A 25,704-nucleotide genomic window follows, 5' to 3' on the forward strand; every position below is an offset into this window, starting at 1 on the left:
CACTTATTTTCAATACTCCATTTTTCATGTCTTGTATTGTACACTTGTTACAAGGATTATCCATTAATAACACTGGACAACAAAGATTTTGCTCCCTAAATACTTTTGGGTGTATCTCACGGATCATGGGCTGCTGATCATGAAAATCACCATGAAATTTCCCTATCACGTACCATTTTTAAAAATCACCTGCATCTGTTATTTCAGGTCAATTAAAATGTTGCCCACAATGTAAACTGAAAAGTTTTCTATCTTGTTCCGGGATACCGGAGCATACTTAGGCAGGGCAGATGCTGCACAGCAGACAGGATTTAGAAAGGCCATAAATTTCCGTGAAGGACTTTGATATTTGAGACAGATGTTTCCCAGAATAACTGATGCCAAGATTAAGGAAGGTACTTTTGATGATCCACAAGTCACATAGGTCATTAATGACAGGCAATTTGAAGAACTTCTTGTGTGACCAGAGAAAATCACATGGAAGGCATTCAAGGATGTTGTTGAAAAGTTTCTTGGCAACTACAGAGCACCAAATTGCTGGTTGACAACATACTTCAAGCATACAAAACCATGAAGTGCAACATGTCACTAAAGATTCATTTCTGTATTCCCACTTAGACTTCTTCCCTGTAAAATTTGACAGTGTCAGTGACGAGCATGGTGAAAAGTTTCACCGGGACATTGCGGTCATGGAGAAACTGTATCAGGGCAACTAGAATCCATCAATGCTGCCTGATTATTGTTGGACACTTAAACGAGACGCCTTAGACACTAAGTACAAATGAAAATCATCAACAGAACATCTTTAGCTTCGTTGAACTATTTCATAGCATCAGCGTCGTTATGCAATTAAGCACATCATATTCAATAAAAGTTAATTTCTTATTTCTCCAAATTCCTAAGTGATACAAGTCATCTGAAATTATTGTGGTAAGCTTCAACCAGTCTATCAAAAATAAAAAAATTCTGAGGAAGCAGCACTTTTGAAAAAATTTGTTTGCTGTAATATTGACCAGTTGGGCACAGAAAGAACGTGTATTTACTGACACATACCTTTATTAGCTCAATTCATAGGCATGTTTCCACTTCACTTTTGCTAATTCATCAAAATAAAAACATAAAATGCTGGAAACACTTGTCAAGTCAAGCAGCATCTATGGAGAGAGAAAAAGAGACAGTGCTTCAAGTTGAAAACCTTGGTCGGAACTGGCAAATAGTTGTCATTCTCAAGAACTCCAGTCTGAATCACCAATCTATTTTCTCCCTTCTGAGCATGCCCAGCATTTTTGATTTTATTTCAGATTTTCCACATCTGCAGGGTTCTTTTTTTAAAAAATTTCCATCAGGTAAAAATGGTCTTCACACTCACAACTTTATTTTCATCCTTTTCTCTAACGATGCTCAATCTAAATTGGTGCATTAGTTTATTATTGTCACATGCACCGAATTACAGTGAAATGCTTTGTTTTGCATGCTATCCACACAAATCATTTCAGCACCTCGGTGTATTAAGGGAAAAGCACGGCAGAATGCCAAATAAAATGTAACAAGCGCGCAGTGCAAATAAGCAATAAGGTGCGAGACTAAAATGGTAGCGTAGTGGTTAGCACAGTGCTTTATAGTACCAATGAACTGGGCTCAATTCTGCCAGTAAGGAGTTTGTATGTTCTCCCCATGTGACTGTGTGGGTTTCCCCCAGGTGCTCTGGTTTCCTCCCACAGTCCAAAGATGTACTGCCTGGTAGGTCAATTGGGCATTGTGAATTGTCCCATGGTTAGGCTGGGGTTAAATCGGGGGATTGCTGGGCTGGCTCGAAGGGCTGGAAGAGCCTATTCAGCACGGTATCCCAATAAATAAGCAAATGTCAACTGAGAGGCAAAGAGTTCATTTCATGGGATGGAAGCTGTGCTCTGTTTTTTCCAGCTTTTGGAGAAGAGGAATGTCCTGAGGCAGGGAGGAGGTCTTTCTATTTGTTACTTTACTGAGACCGCAAGAAGTGTTGACAGACCTCGCTAATCATTATTGCACCACACCCCTCCTTTGCCTTTCTTCCCTAAATCTAAATCCAGAATGAACCCCAAATATTACAGCCACTATGTCTCTCCCATAGGTGGATTTGTTATACAGTGGCAAAACAGAAGATCTTCTGAATGCAAATTGGTATTTCAAGGCTATCAAAATATCCTCTAGTGAGTGTATCCCAGTTAGCAGTCAGATTATTCTACCATCGAGCTATTACCGCCAAAATGCTTTTGCATTTATCAGAAATGTTCTCATAAATTTACACTTCTGTCTCTCCTGGATTGTTTGGAGGTTTATATCTACTCCCCACTGTGTGATTGCTTCTATTTTTCTCTAGTTCAGCCCGCATCATCCGACTAACATAACATCCATTCTCAAAAAGCGAAGAAAAAAATTACAGTAATCTGAAATTAACGACAGAACATGCTGCAAGTACCCAAAAGTTCAGGCAGCATCTGGGGAGAGAGAGCAGCATTATTGTTTCAGGGCCATGACCTTTCATCGCACATGAAGCGTTAACTCTGAGGGTTTATCAGCCTGAAATGCAAACTGTTTCTGTCTCCTCGGATGCAGCGGTGAAAGTATCTTTAATGAATCTAGCTATAGTCCTGGAATCAAACTTTCAGGTCCTAAATCTCTGCAAGTAATGTCTCGCTAATGCATATATTGTGCGTGCTGTCGGATCTTGTTTATTTTCGATCCCTGGGTTCTTTTAGGAGTTCAGGAACGAGTGAGAAACTTTGATTTTCACATTCGTTCATTTTAAAGTTTAATCAAAGATACAGAGCACTTGAGGAACTGAGAAGCAAAGCCAGAGATTCAATAAAAGAAAATTCAATATAAAGATCCCAAACAAGAGAAAATCTGCAGATTTTGATCCCAGCATCTGCAGATTATTTTGAGTTTACGAAAATCTGCAGATGCTGGAAATCCAAGCAACACACACAAAATGCTGGAGGAACTCAGCAGGCCAGGCAGCATCTGTGGAAGAGAGTATAGTCAACATTTTGGGCCGAGAACCTTCATTGCTGAGGGTTTACTCTCTTCCATAGATGCTGCCTGGCCTGCTGAGTTCCTCCAGCGTTTTGTGTGTGTTGCTTCAAGATGAAGATGGAGCCTTTGAAAAATCCATCACCTTTACACTCGAGGTAACAGAAATCCTTCAGATAAAAATAATCCAGTTAATAGGCTACATAATTAAAACAATTATAATTTGTGTATATTGTGCTAATACTTAGCCGAGGAAAAACTAAAAGATATAGCTAACTGCTATACTGACTTCTACCAATATGTGGGAAAGAACCACCATACTGTGAAAAATTCAAATTATGTCAGTAAAAAACTATGATTTTAGTCTTGCATTAATTCAACCATTATCTTATAAAAAGGATCAACTGATTCCAGCAATGACCTCAACTCTTCCACCTTATTTACCCTGGTTTAAAACTTTTGGAATATACCATTAAACACAGTCAGATTTGTTTTGTGTCCATTTTCCAACCATTGTTTTCCTCTTGCCTGTATTGCCTGTCATTTGTAGCAGGGGTGGGTAATTCGTAAGCAGGGTGAAGGTAGAGTACAGCAATAAAGGGGTTCTACTCTAGCTGGCAAGATGTGACAGTTAATGTTCTGCGGGGATCTGTATCAGAGGCTCAGTCTTTCAGCACACATATTAATGATTTTGAAGATAGATTATGGAACTGGAGATACATGTAGCAGAAGCTGTATATTGGAAAGCTGGAATTCAAATGTGAAGGTTTTACGTTTCAGTTTTCCATTGCTTTGATCTGGCTCTCTCTGCACTTTTCTTGTTTAATTCCGAGGACCACACTTCAGCAAGGTTGCATTTGCTTTGGAGATTACACAGTGCTGTTACACTTGAATGATAACAGAGGATGAGCATCTAAATAATAAGGACGTATCAAACGAATCTGGTTTGTATCCTTTGAGTTAAAGCACTACAGGTTGACCTAATGGAAAAGCTTAGAAATAAAAAGGATCTTTGATGTGATAGCGAAGTGAATATATTCCCTCTGGTGGGTTCAGTCGTAGATCCAAATCTGGAAAGGGAGGAAAGCAAATGGTAGTAGAATTCTGGAATAGGCTCAGTATTATTTTTTGGAGTTTTTAGGAGTAAAATTCGGAGGTATTTGTCGGTTACGGGCATCAAGAGGTGAGAGTGGAACAAGTGATATTGAGCTAGTGACAAGCCATGATGCAGCTGAAGGCTAGAATGTGTTCAGCGAATTGACTGACTCACTCCCCTCTCAGTGTTCTAGACACACACACACACACACACACACACACACACACACACGCACACGCACACTAACAAAACACATGCAAAACACAAGCACTCGAAAATATGCAAAATGAATGCACATACACGCATACATACATGCATGTATGCACAAGCACATGCACACAAAACTGCACATAAAAAACATGCAAAACACAAACACACACGCACACACACATGTGCACACACACACACACACACACACACGCTCACAAGTTATGTACGGCTGTGATTCCAACTTTTCCTCATGTCACAGGTCCAACCAAATGTGAGTGACCCAGTGGAGCGGCTGGTAGAGCTGCCACCTTACGGCACAAGAGACCCAAGTCCAGTCCCGACCCCGGTGCCGTTTGTGTGGGGATCTCCCTGTAATGGCATGTGTTTCCCCCAGGGTCTCCAGTGCCCTCCTTCATCCCAAAGACGTACCGGTTGGTAGGTTGGTTGGCCACTGTAAATGCCCATCTGAGGGAGGTGATGTGAATGTTGGGAGAATAAAAAGGGTTTGGGTTAGGATTGGTGTAACAGTGAGTGGTTGATGGTCAGTACAGATTTGATAGCTGAAGGGCCGGTTCCCATGCAGTGTGACTCCAAGACTCTTAAAGGTGACAAAAAAAGCTCCATCTTTTATTTCAATCCACCATGAATTTTCGTTCTCCTGGCTGTTGCTTGCAGTGCCGTTGAGGTCAGCTTTAAATTACTGGAGACCTCAGAAGCACGGCTGGGGGGGTGGTCATTCTTCGGTCTGACTCGGTGTTCCTGAACGGAGGGACTGGGACTAGAACTTATCAGCTCGGCACAGTGAATCCATGGAGCTCTGTCCCTCCAAAGCAGGCTGTGTGTCATCAGTCGCCATGCATTTCTTGACTCAATGGATTTTGAACAAGGCGTGTTACGGGACACGGTCTGTAGGTTGGAGCTGTTCGAGGAGCCGTCCTGGTATCGATTGGATGAGCTCAAGGAGCCAAAGGCACACGATCTCTGCTGCCGTTTCTCGCACAGAATGGAAGCTGGCCAAAGGTTTAAATTGCAGTGCCTCTCTTACGTCTGCCTGACTCGCAGAGAGAAGAGCTTCACGAAGGTTGTGCCCATTCGCAGTCAGGGAATGAAGACGAAGAATACCAATAAGTGTGTTCAGGAGAAGCTGTGATTGGCTGAGGGGGTGGAGATACATCACTAGTTTATCCCCGGTGGGGGGGGGTGGAGGCACATCACTGGTTTATCCCCAGTGGAACTAGGGGGAGGGGGTGCATGACATGCATGTAATATGAGCAAGAGGTGTACCGACACATACAGTATTGATTCGCTGGAGTGGGAACTAATCATCCGCTCCACCCGCCAAAAGTGGAACTTCCCGGTGGCCGACATTTTAACACCGATCCCCATTCCCATTCCAGCATGTCAGTCCATGGCCTCCTCTTGAGCCTAGATGAGGTCACCCTTAGGGTGGAGGAGCAACACATTGTATTCTGTCTGGGTAGCCTCCAACCAGATGGCATGAATATCGATTTTTCATTCTGGTAAAAAGAAAATTTGCTCTCTCCCCCCTGCCCCCCAACTCTTCTATTTCCTACTCTGGCCCGTTACCTCTTCTCAGCTGCCTATCACCTACCCCCCTACCCCTGGGTCCCCTTCTCCTTCCCTTTCTCCTAGAGTCCACTCTCCTCTCCTGTCAGATTCCTTCCTGTCCAGCCCTTCACCTTTCCAGCCCACCCGGCTTCACCTCTCATCTTCTGGCTGTCCTCCTTCCCCTTCCCCCCACCTTTTCATACTGACGTCTTCGGCCTTCCTTCTCAGTCCTGAAAAAGGGCCTCGGTCTGAAACTGTTTATTCATTTCCATGGATGCTAGCTGACTTGCTGATTTCCCCCAGCATTTTGTGCCTGTGTTGCTATTGTACACCAGCTGGAAGTCAGGCAAAGATTAAATCACACTAATGGGAGCGAAAGGATTTGCAAAACAATCCCCTGCCATGGATTTATACCAATGAAAGATGGGGCCTTAACAAGGGAAAAACAACTTATATTCCTGTCTTTCTCCCTATGTGACAAATCAGGGACGCATTAAAGAATGTTCAGTCAGGAGTACCTGTTCATCTAACAGGAGCACGCAACCATTTTACATGCAAGCCACAATAGCTCTGCGTTTGTCCATATTTATCTATTCCCTTAACTTGGTACCTGCCAGTTCCGGTAACCAGTTGGTGCTAATGGTGCTGTGTGCCTTGCCACACAGCTAGTTTTTGAATTACAAACACAAGGGAGTCTGCGGTTGCTGGAAATCCAAAGCAACACACACAAAACACTGGAGGAACTCTGCAGGCCAGGCAGCATCTAGGGAACAGAGTAAACAGTCGACGTTTCTTAATGTCTCAGAACTAAACCTGGACACAACATATCAATACCGCTACAAAGAAGGCAAGAGAGCAGCTATATTTCATTAGGGGTTTGAAGAGATTTGGTTTGTCAACTTAAACGCTTGAAAATTTCTACAGATGCACCGTGGAGAGCATCACTGTCTGGAATGGGGGTGGGGGTGGTGTGCTACCGCACAAGATTGAGATAAGTTGCAGAAACCTGTAAAATCAGTCAGCACCATCATGGGCAGCAACCTCCATAGCATTCAAGACACCTTCAAAGAGCAGTGCCTTAGGAAAGCAATGTCCATCAGTAGGGATCCCCACTTATCGTTGGTACTGTTAGGAAGGAGGTACAGAAGCCTGAAGACACACGCTCAGTGATTCAGGAATAGCTTTTTCCTCTTTTCCATCTGATTTCTAAATGGACATTCAACCCCTGAACAGCACCTCACTACCTTATTTTTACTTCTGTTTTGGTCACTACTTTAACTTAACTAGACTTGTATATACTTAATGTAACACAATTTTTTTCTCTATATTTATTTATCATGTATTGCTTTATGGCAGCGGTAAAGTTAACAAATTTCTTGACATATGCCGGTGATGTTAAACCTGATTCTAATTCTGGGTCTAATGTCTGTTAATGTCATGAAGAAAGTTCTTGTCCTGAAACGTAGATTGTTTATACTTTTCCATTGATGCTGCCTGACCTGCTGAGTTCCTCCAGCATTTTGTATGTGTAGTTCTTGAATTGAAAGGTTCTGCTGATTAATAAATATATTTGTTAATGCCTGATCAGTATTGAATGGAGCAGGATTAAGTTTACTATCATTGACATATGCTGTGAAATTTATTGTTTTGGGGTAGCAGTACAATGCAATATATAAAGTATACTATAAGTTACAATAAGAAAAATATTATATATATATGAAATTGTTGTCAGATGGATCGTATATGATGGTATTAAATAGTTCAAAAATCTCCATGAATAATCTAACAATCTGTGCCTTCTTTCTTGGCAATACATTAATAGATTGGAGCAGATTCAAAGCACTGTTGATGGGAATGGTCAGACAGAATGAGTGAAAAGTGCCTGTTAGATACATAGAAACATAGAAAATAGGTGCAGGAGTAGGCCATTCAGCCCTTCGAGCCTGCACCGCCATTCGGTATGATCATGGCTGACCATCCATCTCAGAACCCTGTACCAGCCTTCCCTCCATGCCCCCTTATCCCTTTAGCCACAAGGGCCATATCTAACTCCCTCTTAAATATAGCCAGTGGACTGGCCTCAACTGTTTCCTGTGGCAGAGAATTCCACAGATTCACCACTCTCTGTGTGAAGAAGTTTTTCCTAATCTTGGTCTTAAAAGGCTTCCCCTTTATCCTCAAATTGTGACCCCTCGTTCTGGACTTCCCCAACATCGGGAACAATCTTCCTGCATCTAGCCTGTCCAATCCCCTTAGGATTTTATACATTTCAATAAGATCCCCCCTCAATCTTCTAAATTCCAATGAGTACAAGTCTAGTCGATCCAGTCTTTCATCATATGAAAGTCCTGCCATCCCAGGAATCAATCTGGTGAACCTTCTTTGTACTCCCTCTATGGAAAGAATGTCTTTCCTCAGATTAGGGGACCAAAACCGCACACAATACTCCAGGTGTGGTCTCACCAAGGCCTTGTACAACTGCAGTAGTACCTCCTTGCTTCTGTACTCGAATCCTCTTGCTATGAATGCCAGCATACCATTCGCCTTTTTCACCGCCTGCTGTACCTGCATGCCCACTTTCAATGACTGGTGTATAATGACACCCAGGTCTCGTTGCACCTCCCCTTTTCTTAATTGGCCACCATTCAGATAATAATCTGTTTTCCTGTTTTTGCCACCAAAGTGGATAACCTCACTTTTATCCACATTAAATTGCATCTGCCATGAATTTGCCCACTCACCCAACCTATCCAAGTCACCCTGCATCCTCTTAGTATCCTCCTCACAGCTAACACTGCCACCCAGCTTCGTGTCATCCGCAAACTTGGAGATGCTGCATTTAATTCCTCATCTAAGTCATTAATATATATTGTAAACAACTGGGGTCACAGCACTGAGCCTTGCGGTACCCAACTAGTCACTTCCTGCCATTCTGAAAAGGTCCCATTTATTCCCACTCTTTGCTTCCTGTCTGCCAACCAATTCTCTATCCATATCAATACCTTACCCCCAATGCCGTGTGCTTTAAGTTTGCACACTAATCTCCTGTGTGGGACCTTGTCAAAAGCCTTTTGAAAATCCAAATATACCACATCCACTGGTTCTCCCCTATCCACTCTACTAGTTACAGCCTCAAAAAAATTCTATGAGATTCGTCAGACATGATTTTCCTTTCACAAATCCACGTTGACTTTGTCCGACAATTTCACCACTTTCCAAATGTGCTGTTATCACATCTTTGATAACTGACTCTGGCATTTTCCCCATCACCGATGTTAGGCTAACCGGTCTATAATTCCCTGGTTTCTCTCTCCCTCCTTTTTTAAAAAGTGGGCTTACATTAGCCACCCTCCAATCCTCAGGACCTAGTCCAGAATCTAAAGAGTTTTGAAAAATTATCACTAATGCATCCACTATTTCTTGGGCTACTTCCTTAAGCACTCTGGGATGCAGACCATCTGGCCCTGGGGATTTATCTGCCTTTAATCCCTTCAATTTACCTAACACCACTTCCCTACTAACATGTATTTCCCTCAGTTCTTCCATCTCACTAGACCCTCTGTTCCCTACTATTTCCGGAAGATTATTTATGTCCTCCTTAGTGAAGACAGAACCAAAGTTGTTATTCAATTATTCTGCCATGTCCTTGTTCCCCATAATCAATTCACCTGTTTTTGTCTGTAGGGGACCTACCATAGAACCATAGAACCATAGAAAACTACAGAACAGAAACAGGCCTTTTGGCCCTTCTTGGCTGTGCCGAACCATTTTCTGCCTAGTCCCGCTGACCTGCACATGGACCATATCCCTCCATACGCCTCCCATCCATGTATCTGTCCAATTTATTCTTAAATGTTAAAAAAAGAACCCGCATTTACCACCTCATCTGGCAGCTCATTCCATATTCCCAGCACTCTCTGTGTGAAGAAGCCCCCCCTAATGTTCTCTTTAAACTTTTCTCCCCTCACCCTTAACCCATGTCCTCTGGTTTCTTTTTTCTTACATTTGTCTACATTTGTCTTAACCAATCTTTTTCTTTTCACATATCTATAAAAGCTTTTACAGTCAATTTTTATATTCCCTGCCAATTTTCTCTCATAATCCTTTTTTCCCTTTCCTAATTAAGCCCTTTGTCCTCCTCTGCTGGACTCTGAATTTCTCCCAGTCCTCAGGTGAGCCGGTTTTTCTGGCTAATTTGTATGCTTCTTCTTTGGAATTGATACTATCCCTAATTTCTCTTGTCAGCCACGGGTGCACTACCTTCCCTGATTTATTCTTTAGCCAAACTGGGATGAACAATTGTTGTAGTTCATCCATGCAACCTTTAAATGCTTACCATTGCATATCCACCGTCAACCCTTTAAGTATCATTTGCCAGTCTAAATTAGCTAATTCACGTCTCATACCTTCAAAGTTACCCTTCTTTAAGTTCAGAACCTTTGTTTCTGAATTAACTATGTCACTCTCCATCTTAATGAAGAATTCTACCATGTTGTGGTCACTCTTACCCAAGGGGCCTCTCACGACAAGATTGCTAATTAACCCTTCCTCTTTGCTCAATAGGAATAGAAAACTGAATAGCAAAGCTCCACTTCGCTAGTTACTGGATGCCTGTACTGACTGATCATTAATGGATGACTGGTCTGATGGCTTTTGAATAAATGAGTGGTTTCTCCAAGTTGTCGGAGTCTTGGTAAGCTGAGACAAGCAGTGATGGAGGCGTAGGGGAGGCCTGGTCATGGCAAGTTGCTGAAATTCAGTGCGACGGACTGTGGCTGTTGCCTACACCCCCTGCAGTAATGCCAGGCTTCGAGTGTTTCGTAAAACTCCAGTTCTGAAGCTATTTTATTTTGTGCATGATTTGCTTTCTTTCTCTCTCTCTCTCTGCACATTGTGTGTCTGATGGCCAGCTTTAATGTGTTCTTTGGCGGGGGGGGTGCATTTCTTTATTTTGTGGCTGCCTGTAAAGGGACGAATCTCAAGGTTGTATAATGTTCACATACTTCGATAATAAATGTATTTTGAACTTTGAGTAGGTGGGTCGCGATAGCTTACAATTTAGGTTGATGGATAGCTGGGTGATCTAATAGTTATGAAATGTTTGGTTAATCTGTTGATTTGATACTGAATGTGTTGGTAGGCATTTTGTTATTAAGTGGATGGGATTGCTTACTCAATCAGGATGCGGTCTTTATTGATCTATTTGAGGCAAAGTGTGATGATTATTGATTGAGCACATGGTCATTTTGGTATGAATTAGGTTCGGGGTCTGTTGATCAATGATTTAGAGTGTAGTTTGTTAATAACTGAATGGATTTACTGCTTGTTAACCACTGGTTATGTGTGTGAGGTCTGTTAATTACTAGTTAAGTGCAGCCTGTTAATTACCAGTTGTGGTCCGTAGATTGGTGATTTGGTGTGCGGTCTATTGATAGTGATGTGCTGATGACTGGTTGACATGGGCTCTGATAGTTACAAACTCGAAAGATTCTGCAGATGCTGGAAATCCAGAGCAAAGCACACAAAGTGCTGGGAGAACTCAGCAATCCATGGACAGGAATAATCGTCGACGTCTTAATCCTGAGGAAGAGTCTTGGCCTAAAATGTCAACTATTTCTTTCTTCCCATAGATGCCACCTAATTTGCAGAGTTCCTCCAGCATTTTGTGTGTGTTGCTCCAATAGTTACTGGTTGGTTGTTTAATTATAAAAAAGAGTGTCAGTTACTGATTGATTGGGTGACTGGTTTATTTGTTATAAAACACCAGGGGGATCTGTTGGATTTCATAAATGTCCAGAGCTTGTGATGTGACCGGGTGCCCTTTGCCTGTTCTAACTCTCTGATGCTTTTGTAGTTCACTCCCACACAAGTGAGTTGGTGTAAATTATTACCTGCTCCTGTGATACTGATGCTCCTGAATACATGATTAGCTTCAATGTGAATCTCAGCTCTTCTCTTCAATATTAACCCTCTTTTCATAATCTCAGCACTGAAATGGTGGCTCATTATCGGGGAACAGCGAAGGTGGAATGCCAACCCTCCCCACAACGGTACATTAAATGGGTTGAGGGATCTCGGATGCCATCGATTTTCTGGATTATTCTGTGATCAGAACCAGAATCTGGTTTAATATCACCGGCGTATGTTGTGAAATTTGTTAACTTTGCAGCAGCAGTACAATGCAATACTTGATAGTATAGAAAAAAATTATATATATATATATATATATATCTCAAATAGTTAAATTAAATAAGTAGTGCAAAAACAGAAATATAAAGAGAGCTCGTGTTCATGGGCTCAATGTCCATTCAGAAATCGGATGGCAGAGGGGAAGAAGCTGTTCCTGTATCACTGAGGCTCCTGTACCTCCTTCATGATGGTAACAATGAGAAGAGGGCATGTCCTGGCAGGTGAGAGTCCTGAATAATGGACGTCACTTTTTGAGACGCCGCTCCCTGAAGGTGTCCTGGATACTGCTCAAGTAGCCATGATGGAGCTGACTGCTTTTGCAACACTCTGCAGTTTACTTCCATCCTGTACAGTGGCTCCCTCATAAGGAGATAGTCACAGCTCGGCTGCAAGCACTTATATCTAAGTCACTGTGCCTCCCTGTTCCTGTCATAGAGACATACAGAATGGAAAGAGGACCTTCGGTCCTGAGTCTATTGCCGACCATCAACCATACGGCCACACATTTTAATTCCACGTCCCATTCCCATTCTGACATGTCTATCCTCGGCCTCCTCTACTGTAAAGATGAAGCCACACTCAGGTTGGAGGAACAACACCTTATATTCCGTCTGGGTAGCCTCCAACCTGATGGCATGAACATTGACTTCTCAAACTTCCGCTAATGCCCCACCCTCCCCTCGTACCCCATCCGTTATTTATTTATATACACACATTCTTTCTCTCTCTCTCATTTTTCTCCCTCTGTCCCTCTAACTATACCCCTTGCCCATCCTCTGGGTTTTCCCCCCTCCCCCTTTTCTTTCTCCCTGGGCCTCCTGTCCCATGATCCTCTCATATCCCTTTTGCCAATCTACTGTCCAGCTCTTGGCTCCATCCCTCCCCCTCCTGTCTTCTCCTATCATTTTGGCTCTTCCCCTTCCCCTTCCCACTTTCAAATCTCTTACTAGATCTTCTTTCAGTTAGCCCTGACGAAGGGTCTCAGCCCGAAACGTCGACTGTACCTCTTCCTAGAGATGCTGCCTGGCCTGCTGAATTCACCAGCAACCTTGATGTGAGTCACATTAACCCTGTTTTTTTAACTCTCTCTGCAATCTCATCAACTCCCTTCAGAGCCCCAACTCTTGCTGACACACTAGTTGCAGTTAGAGAAGCCATCTTGCGTGCCTTTGGGGTGTGGGAGGAACCCTGAGCGGCCAGGTAAACTCACATACTCACAGAAAGAAGATCGAACTCCACGCAGACAGCACGCAAGGCCAGGACTGAACCTGGTTCTCTGTGCCACCCAACACCCTGTACCCCTCTTCACTGCAATATGGCCACCTGCCAATTCATTCAAGACTTCAAAGCCATGGGGTCATTCCCTTTTCAACTGGAGGCTACTAAGATTAATTTACTTGACTTCGCCTTGTCTTCTCTCCCCATCATCTCCACACTGCCACCTTTAATGCTTCACCTTGGGATTTCAATAAAAATATGAATATACCAGACAGTGTCCTGTGGACTTATATGCAGGAAATTGGGATCCAATATTGTCCTCAGAATCAAGTAGAGAGCATTGACATAGTTAGACTAGGAGCACAGATGTAAATTCATCTCCATTTTACAGTCAAATACTCTGACCTTAGTTTTATATCTATTTTTTATAATCTCCTCATTTATAATGGAAGCAGGAATTGTATAATGACAACCTCCGGCCAACGAGAGGGTCCACAGCACCCACGGGAACAGATGATAGAAGTCCAAAAGGCAAGAGCATTCTTGCAGATGCACTGTCTTTGATTCAGTGTGGGTCAGTCAAAACCATCTAAATACCATCTACGCCAATTGAACTTGTGTAATCTGTTGAACTAGTTTTAAAAAAAAGTCACACTGGTGACAATCTGCTTCTAAACCTGGCCAGGCCATGAGCTTGTATTAATCACCTTGCCAGTATATGTATATAAATTTATAGACTCTCATTCTAGGTGCAAAGACAAGGGAAGGATATGTAGACAGTGAAGGTCTTGGTCTGGTGGCAAGGAGGTGGCGGGGGGGGTCCAAGATGACTGGAAATAAGCGCTTGCCAACACACTTGGCATGCATATGAGTCCTGAAGAACGCTCCAGCCTGAAACATCGACTCTCTGTTCATTTCCATAGATGCTGCCTGACCGACTGAGTTCCGCCTGCATTTTGTGTCTGCTACCTTGGCCTACTAACGTATGTGGACATGGACACATATAAAATATTTGCACCCATTTGCACACATACTGTACACATAGCACGTGCATGCACATATCTGTGCATGCCACTCTGCGGCCACATGTAAATTGATGCACATTCACACACGTGTAAACATGTGCATGCCCACTCTGACCACATATACATATACTTTGATGAATACACACATGCACACAAAATCTGACCACACCCCCCCCAACTTTTTCCTCCCTTATACTCCCCCAACACCCTCTCTGCAGTTATTGCAGTAGTATACTTTACTCCAGACAGGAACAGACCAAACCTCACCAATGTAGTCTGTAATTAAGTGATTTTTGCATTATTTGAAATTGGCTTTTTTACATGCATTGAGAACAAACTTTTGAGAGAAAAAGCTCTGTTTCTGAAGGACAAATCCATTTTAAGCTGTATGAATTCAACGGTTTAAAACCAGTCTTAGATTTATCAAGGAATATTTTAGCGGCCTGACAGAACTCATGTAAGGAAGTATTTACTCTCCCATATCCAAATTAGCTTGTGTGCAAACTCAAGGACTTTTTGAAGTGGGTATTGATTGGAGATGGCATCGGGATCAGAAAGTTTTGATTCAAGTGTTTACGTTAAGAGGTTCCCATTCACATCATGAATGGAGAAATTTCCATTTATAAATTTGACAGTGAGTATACACAGGTGGAGGATTTGTTGTGGCAACAAGATGAGCAATGTGAAAGGCTGCTGTTTGTGCTTGTTGCTTTCAGCTTGGTGCCATAAGAATGATAAAGTTGCTTAGTTTTAGCAGAGAAAGTTCATCATATATCACCTTCTTCCTGGATCCAGGCAAGTGCTTTATAATACTTGGCTTCTGTAAAGCAAAATCAATCGTTTCTCATTGTGTTAATAGAAACAGATTTTTTAAGTTGCTGACTCATCATTTCCATGTTTCTTTATGACATAAAATGAGGCCATTCATCCTGTTCAATCTGTGCCAGCCCATTACTCAACTCACTGTATAGTTTACCTCTCGCTAACCAGCAGCCCTTACTCAACTGGGGACGGAGTTTACCATTTCTCCGTGGATTGTCCTGAAGACTTAATTCCCATGATATCCCATCAACATCATTGAGAATCCATCACTCACATACACACTAAGGGCAGGAAACCAGAGCCCCCAGGGGAAATTCATTTGGTCATTAGAAGTCCTCACAGGTAACACTGGTGGTCAAGGACTAAACTTGGGTCACCAGAGCTTTGAAGGTACTGCATCAGCGTGCCACAGCTGGTTGAGACAGGCTGACAGATGTCCAAATGCTGGGTGAAATGAACACCTGGCAGAAAGGAGTCTGCACCAACTTATCGAACCTTGACGGAACTACCCGCAACGCCAGGAATTGAGAACTGGAACTAGTCGTGAAGAGCAGCAAACGATCTGCTAGAAGAACTCAACAGGTCAGGCAGCATCGGTGGCAGGAAAGGAACTTTCAATGTTTTGGGTTGAAACCCTGCATCAGGACATCAGATACCAGACCCTAGGTTCCAGCATCCGCAATTTCTTGTGTCTGCAGTAGTGGGGAGGAACTAGACTTGACTGAATCCACCCTCTGAACTTCAATGCTGCAGAAGCACCAGATTCTGCAGGTGCTGGAAATCCTGTGCGACAGAAACAAAACACTCAGCAAGCCAGGCAGCATCTATGAAGAGAAATACATGTTGACACCCGGGAACTTGAAGCTGCTCTCCACTTCTGCTGCTGGTCGCCTGACAAGGACTTGACGAGGTTTCCCTTCCTGAAGTTCACAATCAATTACTCGGTCTTAATGATGTTGAGTGCAAGGTTATTGCACTCAAAGTTGCCCCAAATGGATTGACGTTTTGCGGCAACATTATGTCCAGATGAAAAGTCAACGTTTCAGGCCGAAACCTTCATCTGGACATAATGTTGCCGCAAAACGTCAATCCATTTGGGGCAACTTTGAGTGCAATAACCTTGCACTCAACATCATTAAGACCGAGTAATTGATTGTGAACTTCAGGAAGGGAAACCTCGTCAAGTCCTTGTCAGGCGACCAGCAGCAGAAGTGGAGAGCAGCTTCAAGTTCCCGGGTGTCAACATGTATGAAGATCTATCCTGGGCCCTACATATTGAAACAATTTCCAAGGAAGTCATGGCAGCAGCTTTGGTATATTTCATTAGAGTTTGAGCGGAGTTTGGTATGTCACCAAACGTTCTCACAAGTTTCTACAGGTGTACCATAGAAACCATTCTAACTGGTATGGAGAGGCCACAGCACAGGATCATAAAAAGCTGCAGAAATTGCAAACTCAGCCATCTCCATCGTGGGCACTAGCCTCCCCAGAACCAAGGGCATCTTCTGAAGGTGATGCCTCAAAAAGGTGGCATCTGTCATTAAGGACCCCATCACGCTGGGTCATGCTCTCTTCTCATTGCTACCATCGAGGAGGTAGAGCTTGAAGACACACACCCAATGTCTTAGAAACAGCTTTCTCCCACCATCATTTGATTTCTGAATAGACAATGAACCTATGTACAATATGTCGCTCTCTTTTACTCTTTTGCTTTCTTTTAGCACTTCTTATTTAACCACCAAGATATTTCTTATTGTAGTCAGAGATTTTTTCTGCATGCATAACAATGTATTGCTTCTGCAAAACAACATATTTCACAACATGTGCCAGTGATATTAAACCTGATTCTGATTCCCTCCAGAGATGCTGCCTGACTTGCTGAGTTCCTCCAGCATTTTGTGTGTCTTACTCACTTCAGTGTTGTATTGGGTTTGGGACTGAGATTAATGGGAAAATTGGGATGGCCCCATAAAGAGCCTGAATAAATATGATAGTCTGAATGGACTGTGTGTATATATATATATGTGTGTGTGTGTGTGTGTGTGTGTGTGTGTGTGTGTGTGTGTGAGAGAGAGAGAGAGATTATTCCATGATCCTATGATGTACTCTCAGTGTCCTCCTGCACTTTAACTAACACACTACACACTCTGACCGGTCATCTAGAAAAGTAAGGGGTTCAGCTAACGGAGGCTAGAGTAGTCAAGTGCAGCAGATGATGAACGCACCCATCAAGTCCTTCCCAGCTCTTTAACAGAATGTCCTATTACCCTGTTCCTTTCCCATCTCCTTTCATTTCAATTATTTATCCAACTTCGAGAAATATTTCAAACAGCACATTCTAAGTTCGAGCCACTCTATGAGTAAAGATTTTCTCTTGTGTCATCGTAGAAGGCTGTGCCCTCTGATTGTCAAACCTTCAATAGGTTCTTCATTTACACCAATTGGAATATTATCTACCCTTTAAAAACTCCCATTAGCCTGTAAACAACTGCATCTCCTCCGATCAACCTGTGTACCTTGATCCACCATCTCCAATACTATACAGGTAAACCTTTCCTTTGTCCACCATATTCGACTTCTGCTTTATGTCCAGAATTGGGTTCAAAGGGGTCAAAAGCAAGATGGCCAATCAGTGCCTCATGATCGACACAAGACCATAAGACATTGGAGCAGAATTAGGCCATTTGGCCCATCGAGTCTACTCCACCATTCCATCATCGCTAATTTATTGCCCATCTCAACTCCATTATCGTGCCTTCTCCCCATAACCTTTAATGCCTTTACTAATTAAGAACCTATCAAGCTCTGCTTTAGATATATGCAATGCCTTGGCCTTTACAGCCATCCGTGCCAATTATTTCCACAGATTCATCACCCTGCAGTTAAAGATATTCCTTCTCATCTCTGTTCTAAAGGGATGTCCTTGTATTGTGAGGCTGTACCCTCTGTTCCTAGACTCTCCTACTATAGGAAACATCTTCTCCACATTTGGGCCTTTCAGTATACTATAGGATTCAATGAGATCCCTCCTCACTCTTCCAAACTCCAGTGAGTACAGCCTCAGAGCCATCAAACGCTCCTCGTACATTAACCCCTTCGTTTGTCGAGATCATTCTGGTGAACCTCCTCTGGACCCTCTCCAATGTCAACACAGCCTTTCTGAGATAAGGGGCCCAAAACTGCTCACAATACTCCAAGTGCGGTCTGACCAATGCCTTATAAAGCCTCAATGTTACATCCTTGCCTTTATACTATAGCCCTCTCAAAATGAAAGCTAACATTGCATTTGCCTTCCTTACTACCGACTCAACCTGTAAGTTAACCTTTAGGGAAGACTGCACTAAGACACCCAATTCCCCTTGCACCTCCGCTTTCTGAATTTTCTGCCTGTTTAGAAAATAGTCTGTGCCTTTATTCTTTCTACCAAAGTGCATGACAAAACACTTCCCTACACAGTATTCCATCTGCCACTTCTTTGTCCATTCTACTAATCTGTTCAAATCCTTTTGCTTCCTCAACATTACCTACCCCTCCATCAGTCTTTGTATCATCCACAAATTTGGCCACAGTCATCAATTTCATCATCCAGATCATTAACATATAATGTGAAAAGAAGTGGTCCCAACACCAATTCCTACAGAACACCACTAATCACAGGCAGCAAGCACGAAAAGGACCCCTTTATTTCCACTCTTTGCCTCCTGCCAGTCAGCCGACCTTCCTGTAATGTCAGGGTCTGTTATCTTGTTTAGCAGCCTCAATGCAGCATCCTGTCAAAGGCCTTCTGAAAATCCAAGTAAGCAACCTCCACTGACTCTCCTTTGTCTATCCTGCCTGTTGTTTCCTCAAAGAATTTCTCTCTCATCTTCTTTGGCCATTTGCCTCCCCCAAGGGGTAATTTATAGAAACCCATTAGCCAGTCAGCATGTGCTTGGGGTTTGAAAGGAAACAATAGCACTTGGTAGAAACACACAAAACTCAAGTTCAAGATGAAAACCAAATCCCCGTAAACCTGGAAACATTCCTGAAACTTGCATGCTTAATAACCTAAGGTGGAGTCATTCGTAAAGAAGGCAAATGCAAAGTATCATTCATTTCATGAGGAGTAGAAAATAAAAGCAAGGAGGTACTGCTGAAGTTATACAAGACATTGGTCAGACTGCAATGGAATATTGTGAACAAGTCTGGACTAGGTATCTAAGGAAAGATGTGCTTTCTGGGATCATTCTTGTAAGACAGATCCCATGACTGAAAGGCTAAGCATATGAAGAGAATTTGTGTCTGTAGGCCTGTACTTAAAGGAGTTGAGAAGGATGATGGGTATCTCATTAAAACCAACTGAACATTAACAGACCTGGATAGAGTGGACATCAGTTGAAGATATTAAGATCCAAGGGCGCCGACTTAGAACTGAAGAGTGTCCTTTAAAACTGTGATGAGGAGAAATTTCTTTAGCCAGAGTGTGGTGAATCTGTGGAATTTGTTGCCACAGAGGTCTGAGAAAGCTCGCTCATTGAGAATGTTTAAGACAGAGATTGATAGGCTCTGGATTGGTAAAGAGGGTTGACGGTTCCAAGGGAAAGACTGCAGAATGGGGTTAAAATCAGGATCAAAATCGGGTTGACTATCACTGGCATATGCTGTGAAATTTGTTGTTTTGCAGCAGCTGTACATTGCAATACATAATAATAAAAACTATAAATTACAATAAGAAATATGTGTGTGTGTGTGTGTGTATATGCATGTGTGTGTGCGCACATGTGTGTTTGTACGTATACATACATACAGTATATATAAATGAAATTAGTGCAAAAGGAGAACAAAAAAAAGTGAGGTAGTGTCCATTCAAAAATCTGATAGTAGAGGGGGATCTTTAGCCAGAGAGTGGTGAATCTGTGGAATTTGTTGCCACAGGCAGCTGTGGAGGCCAAGTCTTTATGTATATTTAAGGCAGAGGTTGATGGATTTTTGATTGGTCAGGGTATGAAGTGATCCAGAGGGAAGGCAGCAGATTGAGGCTTAGAGGAAAAAATGGATCAGCCATGATAAAATGGCAAAGCAGACTCGATGGGCCAAATGGCCTAATTCTGCTCCTATTTCTTATGGTCTATTGGGAAGGAGCTGTTCCTAAAACATGGAGTGTGTGTCTTCAGGCTCATGTACCTGCTCCTTCACAGTAGCAATGAGAAGAGGGCACATCCCAGGTGATGGGGATCCTTATTATCATCAATGCTGTCATCATTAAGGCACCACATTTTGAAGATGTCCTCACTGCTGGGGAAGCTGTTGCCCATGATGGGAGGTGCCTGAGTTTGTAACTTTCTGCAGTTTTCTGATCCATTTGGTAGCCCCTCCATACCACATGGTGATGCAACCAATTAGAATGCCCTCCATGGTACATCTGTAGAAATTTGTGCGTGCCTTTGGTGGCATACCAAATCCCCTCAAACTCCTAATGAAATATAGCTGCTCTCGCGCTTTCTTTGGAATTGCATCAATACGTTGGGCCCAGAATAGATCTTCAGAGATGCTGACACCCAAGAACTTGAAGCTGCTCCTTTCCACTGTTACTCCCTTGATGAGGACGGGTGTGTATTTCCTCAACTTCCCATTTCCTGAAGTCCACAAACAATTCCTTGGTCTTACTGATGTTGAGAGCAAGGTTGTTGTTGCGACACCACTCAACCAGCTGATCTGTCTCGCTCCTGTACACCCTCTTCATCACCGTTGGCAATTCTGCTATTGGCAAACTGTTTCGATTGAATGGCAGAGTGAATTCGATGGGGTGAATGGCCTAAATCTGCTCTTATATTGTTTTTCAATGGTTTGTTTAAGATATTCCATAGTTTATCACAGCTTTGTCATCAGACATAGTTGGCAACTAGAACACACACTTATCAGTGGGTTAGCAACAAGCTTGGGGAGAAAGATGAGCTTGAGGGGATGTACAATGTGTTGGAGATGGTCTATCACCCAGTCTAATAGTACTGGTCAATACCTGAACTAGCAATTTCAGAACATGTCCAGACACACATGCTTAATCACCTACCACCCCACCAGCCTCCAGGTCCAACATATTATTCTCCATAACTTCCGCCACCTCCAACGGGATCCCACCTTTAAGCACATCTTTCCCTCCCCCCCTCTCTCTGCATTCCACAGGGATCGCTCCCTACGCAACTCCCTTGTCCATTCGTCCCCCCCATCCCTCCCCACTGATCTCCCTCCTGGCACTTATCCGTGTAAGCGGAACAAGTGCTACACATGCCCTTACACTTCCTCCCTTACCACCATTCAGGGCCCCAAACAGTCCTTCCAGGTGAGGCGACACTTCACCTGTGAGACGGCTGGGGTGATATACTGCGTCTGGTGCTCCCGATGTGGCCTTTTATATATTGGCGAGACCTGACGCAGACTGGGAGACCGCTTTGCTGAACATCTACGCTCTGTCCGCCAGAGAAAGCAGGATCTCCCAGTGGCCACACATTTTAATTCCACATCCCATTCCCATTCTGACATGTCTATCCACGGCCTCCTCTACTGTAAAGATGAAGCCACACCCAGGTTGGAGGAACAACACCTTATATTCCGTCTGGGTAGCCTCCAACCTGATGGCATGAACATCGACTTCTCTAACTTCTGCTAAGGCCCCACCTCCCCCTTGTACCCCATCTGTTACTTATTTTTATGCACACATTCTTTCTCTCACCTCTTTCTCCCTCTGTCCCTCTGAATATACCTCTTGCCCATCCTCTGGGTCACCCCCCCCCCGTCTTTCTTCCCGGACCTCCTGTCCCATGATCCTCTCGTATCCCCTTTTGCCTATCACCTGTCCAGCTCTTGGCTCCATCCCTCCCCCTCCTGTCTTTTCCTATCATTTCGGATCTCCCCCTCCCCCTCCAACTTTCAAATCCCTTACTCACTCTTCCTTCAGTTAGTCCTGATGAAGGGTCTTGGCTTGAAACGTCGACTGCACCTCTTCCTAGAGATGCTGCCTGGTCTGCTGCGTTCACCAGCAACTTTGATGTGTGTTGCTTAATCACACGTATGATGTCATTATTCTGCCTCGTGATGATGTCATTTACATGCATCACAGAGAATCATAACAGAGGAGAGAGGTCTGGGGAGAATTAGGAGATGAGATCTGAAGCTTTGGATTTGATAGCTGAAGAAGCAGACGAGAGGCTAAAGCTGGAGGTTATAAGGCTGAAGGACGTACCGAGATGGCAGAAGTGTGAAACTATGAAGTGATTTAAATCCAAGGACTAGAAGTCAATATAGGGCTATATGCACGAGTGAAGTTGCTATGAACAATGGAGTCCATATTTGGTCACCTGTGCCGAGGTACAGTTCAAAGCTTTTTTTGCATCCTGTTCATACTTTCACAGTGCTTTGAGGTAATGTCCAGCATAATGCAATCCCTGACTGTAAGACATCGCACACCAATTGGCAGCTGGGAATTGAAAAGAAACGTCCTAAGTGAGCCTGTCTAAGGTGGCGTACACCCAATCTAGGACAGAGTTCAGCAGTTAACAGGCCTTGCGCAAGCTGGTAATGAGTTTGATTATGTTTGATAGAGCTGTCTTGTAAAGTGAGTCTCTGCAAGGAGTCACTCTGTCCGCACCTTCTTCTTTTCCAGTTTTATTCACAATGTGGATGCGAAGGGAGATGCATTAAAGGACTCAGGGGAGTGTGCAGATGGAGGTAGGAATTGATTTTGGTTCTTTTTGCTGCAGATGTCAGTGTGTATTTCCCTGTTTTTGTGGACGTGTGTGCATGAAATAGAGGAGGACAAAGGACCTTATGGCTGTATCTACATATACAAAATACAACCGGAAATAAAAGACGTGTTGGCAGATTTTGGAATGTTATATGCACAGCCTCCAAAGTAAAGTAAATTTGAAGCCAGCCCTAGATATTCTCATATCCAGACTGATATGAATTGCTTCTGCACCCAAAAAAAAATGCAAATTATAGGGAGCTGTTCTGTGTGATGTGGGAAATGAACCTGTTCATTGAATTTGTATTTCTCTCGGAATGTTAACAAGCAACAGAGTGGCACAGAGCCTTGTACAGCAGATTTTGACATTGTGACTCCAAAGACACTTAGAAGCAACAGAAATGTGCTTTCTTAGAAGAATGCTGAAAATATCATATAGAGATAGGGTTAATGAGACAGTACTCCAACGTGCCCATACAAAAATATCTTTAATAAGAACATTAAATGAGAGGAAACTTAAATTCCTGGGCCATGTCATCAGAAAGGGAGAAACAGAATGCCTTACATTACAAGGCTGTATGCCTGGGAAACGCGGAAGAGGAAGGCAAAGGAGAAAATATATGGACACTGTGAAAGAACTAACAGATCTAATAGATATCATTGACGCTGCGAGGGATTGTTCGATGTGGAGAGCCATGATCGCCCAGGCGTGTAATGCGCAAGAAGAAGAAAAAAACTCCCTGCCCCCCCCATCATCAGCCCACTCGCTGCCTCCCTGTTACACCCCAACATGCAATCCTATTCTCCCCCATCACCACTGTCCACTCATCTTCCTGACATCACCCCCTTTATCCTACCCCTCAATCAAACTGCATATATCCCCATTTAGTCATCACTTTAGTCTGCTGCTTTCGCTCAGGTACGAAGGACATAGAACTGTACAGCATAGGAACAAACCCTATGGGCCATAATGTCGTGCTGAACTACTTAGAGTCATGGAAAACTACAACACAGTAGCAGGCTGTTCAACCCATCTAGTCCATGCCAGACCTGCCTAGTCCCATTAACCTGCACCCGGACCGTACACCTCCCATCCATGTACCTATCCAAACTTCTCTTTAGCACTGAAATCAAAATCTCTTCTACCACTTGCACACCCTCACCACCCTCTGAGTGAAGATGTTCCCCTTAAATATTTCACCTTTCACCCTTAATCCTTAATCTCACTCAATCTCAGTGGAAAAAGCCCAAAAAGATAACTAAAGGGTAAAAAGAAAGATTAGCTCTATCTGTCAGAAATATATCAGAGCATGCAGTGAAATGTGTCGCTTGCGTTAACAGCCAGCACAGTCTAAGGATGTACTGTGGGCAACCCACAAGCATTGCCGTGTTTCCATTGGCAACATAGTATGCCCACAATTTACTAAGCTGTACCGTGTTAGAATGTGGGAGGAAACTGGAGCACCCAGAGGAAACCTACACAATCACAGGGAGAGTTAAAAAAGCTCAATACAGACAGCACTGGGAATTGAACCCGATCACCGGCGGTGTGAAGTGTTATGCTAATCACTACACTACCATGCCACCCACTAGTAATTAAACACCTAACTAAACTAATCCCTTCTGACTGCAGAAGTTTCTATCCCTCCACTCTCTGCCTATTCATGTTTCTATCTAAGAGCCGCTTAAATGTCCCTATCACATTTGCCCCCACTACCAGTCCTGGGAGCAATTTCCAGGCATCTACCACACTCTGCGTTTACAAAAAAAAACTTGCCCGCCCATCTCCTTTGAACTTGCTACTTCTCAGCCTCAGTGTATGCCCTCTACTGTTATACATTTCGACCCTGTGAAAAGTACTAGTTGTCTACGCTGTCTACTTAGCTTAGAAGCTTCTATCAGGTCTTCCCTCAGCTTCGACTTCTCCAGAGAAACCAACCGACATTTGTCCAGCCTTTCCTAATAGCACATGCCCTCTAATTCAGAAAGCCTCCTGGTAAACCTCTTCTGCATCCTCTTTATCACCTCCCTGTTTTTCCTATAATGTGGTACCCAAACTGCAGATGTGACCTAACCAGAGTTTTATAAAACTGCAACATAACTTCCTGAAGCTTTCAGTCAATCCCCCAACTGATAAAGGCAAGCACTCCATACATAAGAAGTAGATAAAGCCCAGTCCATCGCTGGTAAAGCCCACCCCACTACTGAGCACATCTGAACAGAGCGTCGTGCAGGAAAGCAGCATCCATCATCAGGAACCCCCATTACCCAGTTCATGCTCTCTTCTTGCTGTTGCCATCAGGAAGAAAGTACAGGAGCCTCAGGACTCACATTACCAGGTTCAGAAAGAGTTATTTACTCTCAAACATCAGGTTCTTAAACCAAAGGGGATAACTTCACTTGCCCCTCACTGAAATCTTCTCACAACCTATAGACTCACTTTCAAGGACTCTTCATCTCATGTTCTTGATATTTATTGTTTACTTATAATGATTATTATTTCTTTATTTTTGTATTTGCACAGTTTATTGTCTTTTGCACACTGGCCGTTCATTGATTCTATTATGGTTATTGTATTTATTGAGTATTTCTGCAACAAAATGAATCTTAGGGTTGTATATGATGACAGATATATACTTTGATAATAAAATTACACACACACACAGTGGATTTTGATTAACTGGGCCATTAGTTAATTGGGGCAGCATTTATTTGAGACAACTTTTAAAGAACAAAAACTAACCGAGAAAGTAGCTGGGATTCCCTTTGTTTATTTGGGACACCATGCCACTTGATTGGGACAGGAAACTTTTGGAAGACAGATCAGTTCTGAGGTCGTCTTG

At 43.2% G+C, this 25,704-nt stretch overlaps 1 protein-coding gene across 9 annotated transcripts in view; it reads left to right on the forward strand.

Annotated features, from left to right (window-relative positions):
- The window catches only part of LOC134339494 (adhesion G protein-coupled receptor L1-like), a 666,897-nt gene that overhangs the window by 62,847 nt on the left and 578,346 nt on the right, over positions 1–25,704 (forward strand). For all 9 annotated transcript variants that reach the window (XM_063036065.1, XM_063036054.1, XM_063036056.1 and 6 more), the window contains exon 2: positions 22,781–22,845. The gene's annotated coding sequence lies outside the window, so the exon portion shown is untranslated. The remainder of the gene's footprint in view (positions 1–22,780; positions 22,846–25,704) is intronic.

Source organism: Mobula hypostoma, chromosome 29 (genome assembly GCF_963921235.1).
Source record: "Mobula hypostoma chromosome 29, sMobHyp1.1, whole genome shotgun sequence".
Lineage (NCBI taxonomy): Eukaryota > Metazoa > Chordata > Chondrichthyes > Myliobatiformes > Myliobatidae > Mobula > Mobula hypostoma.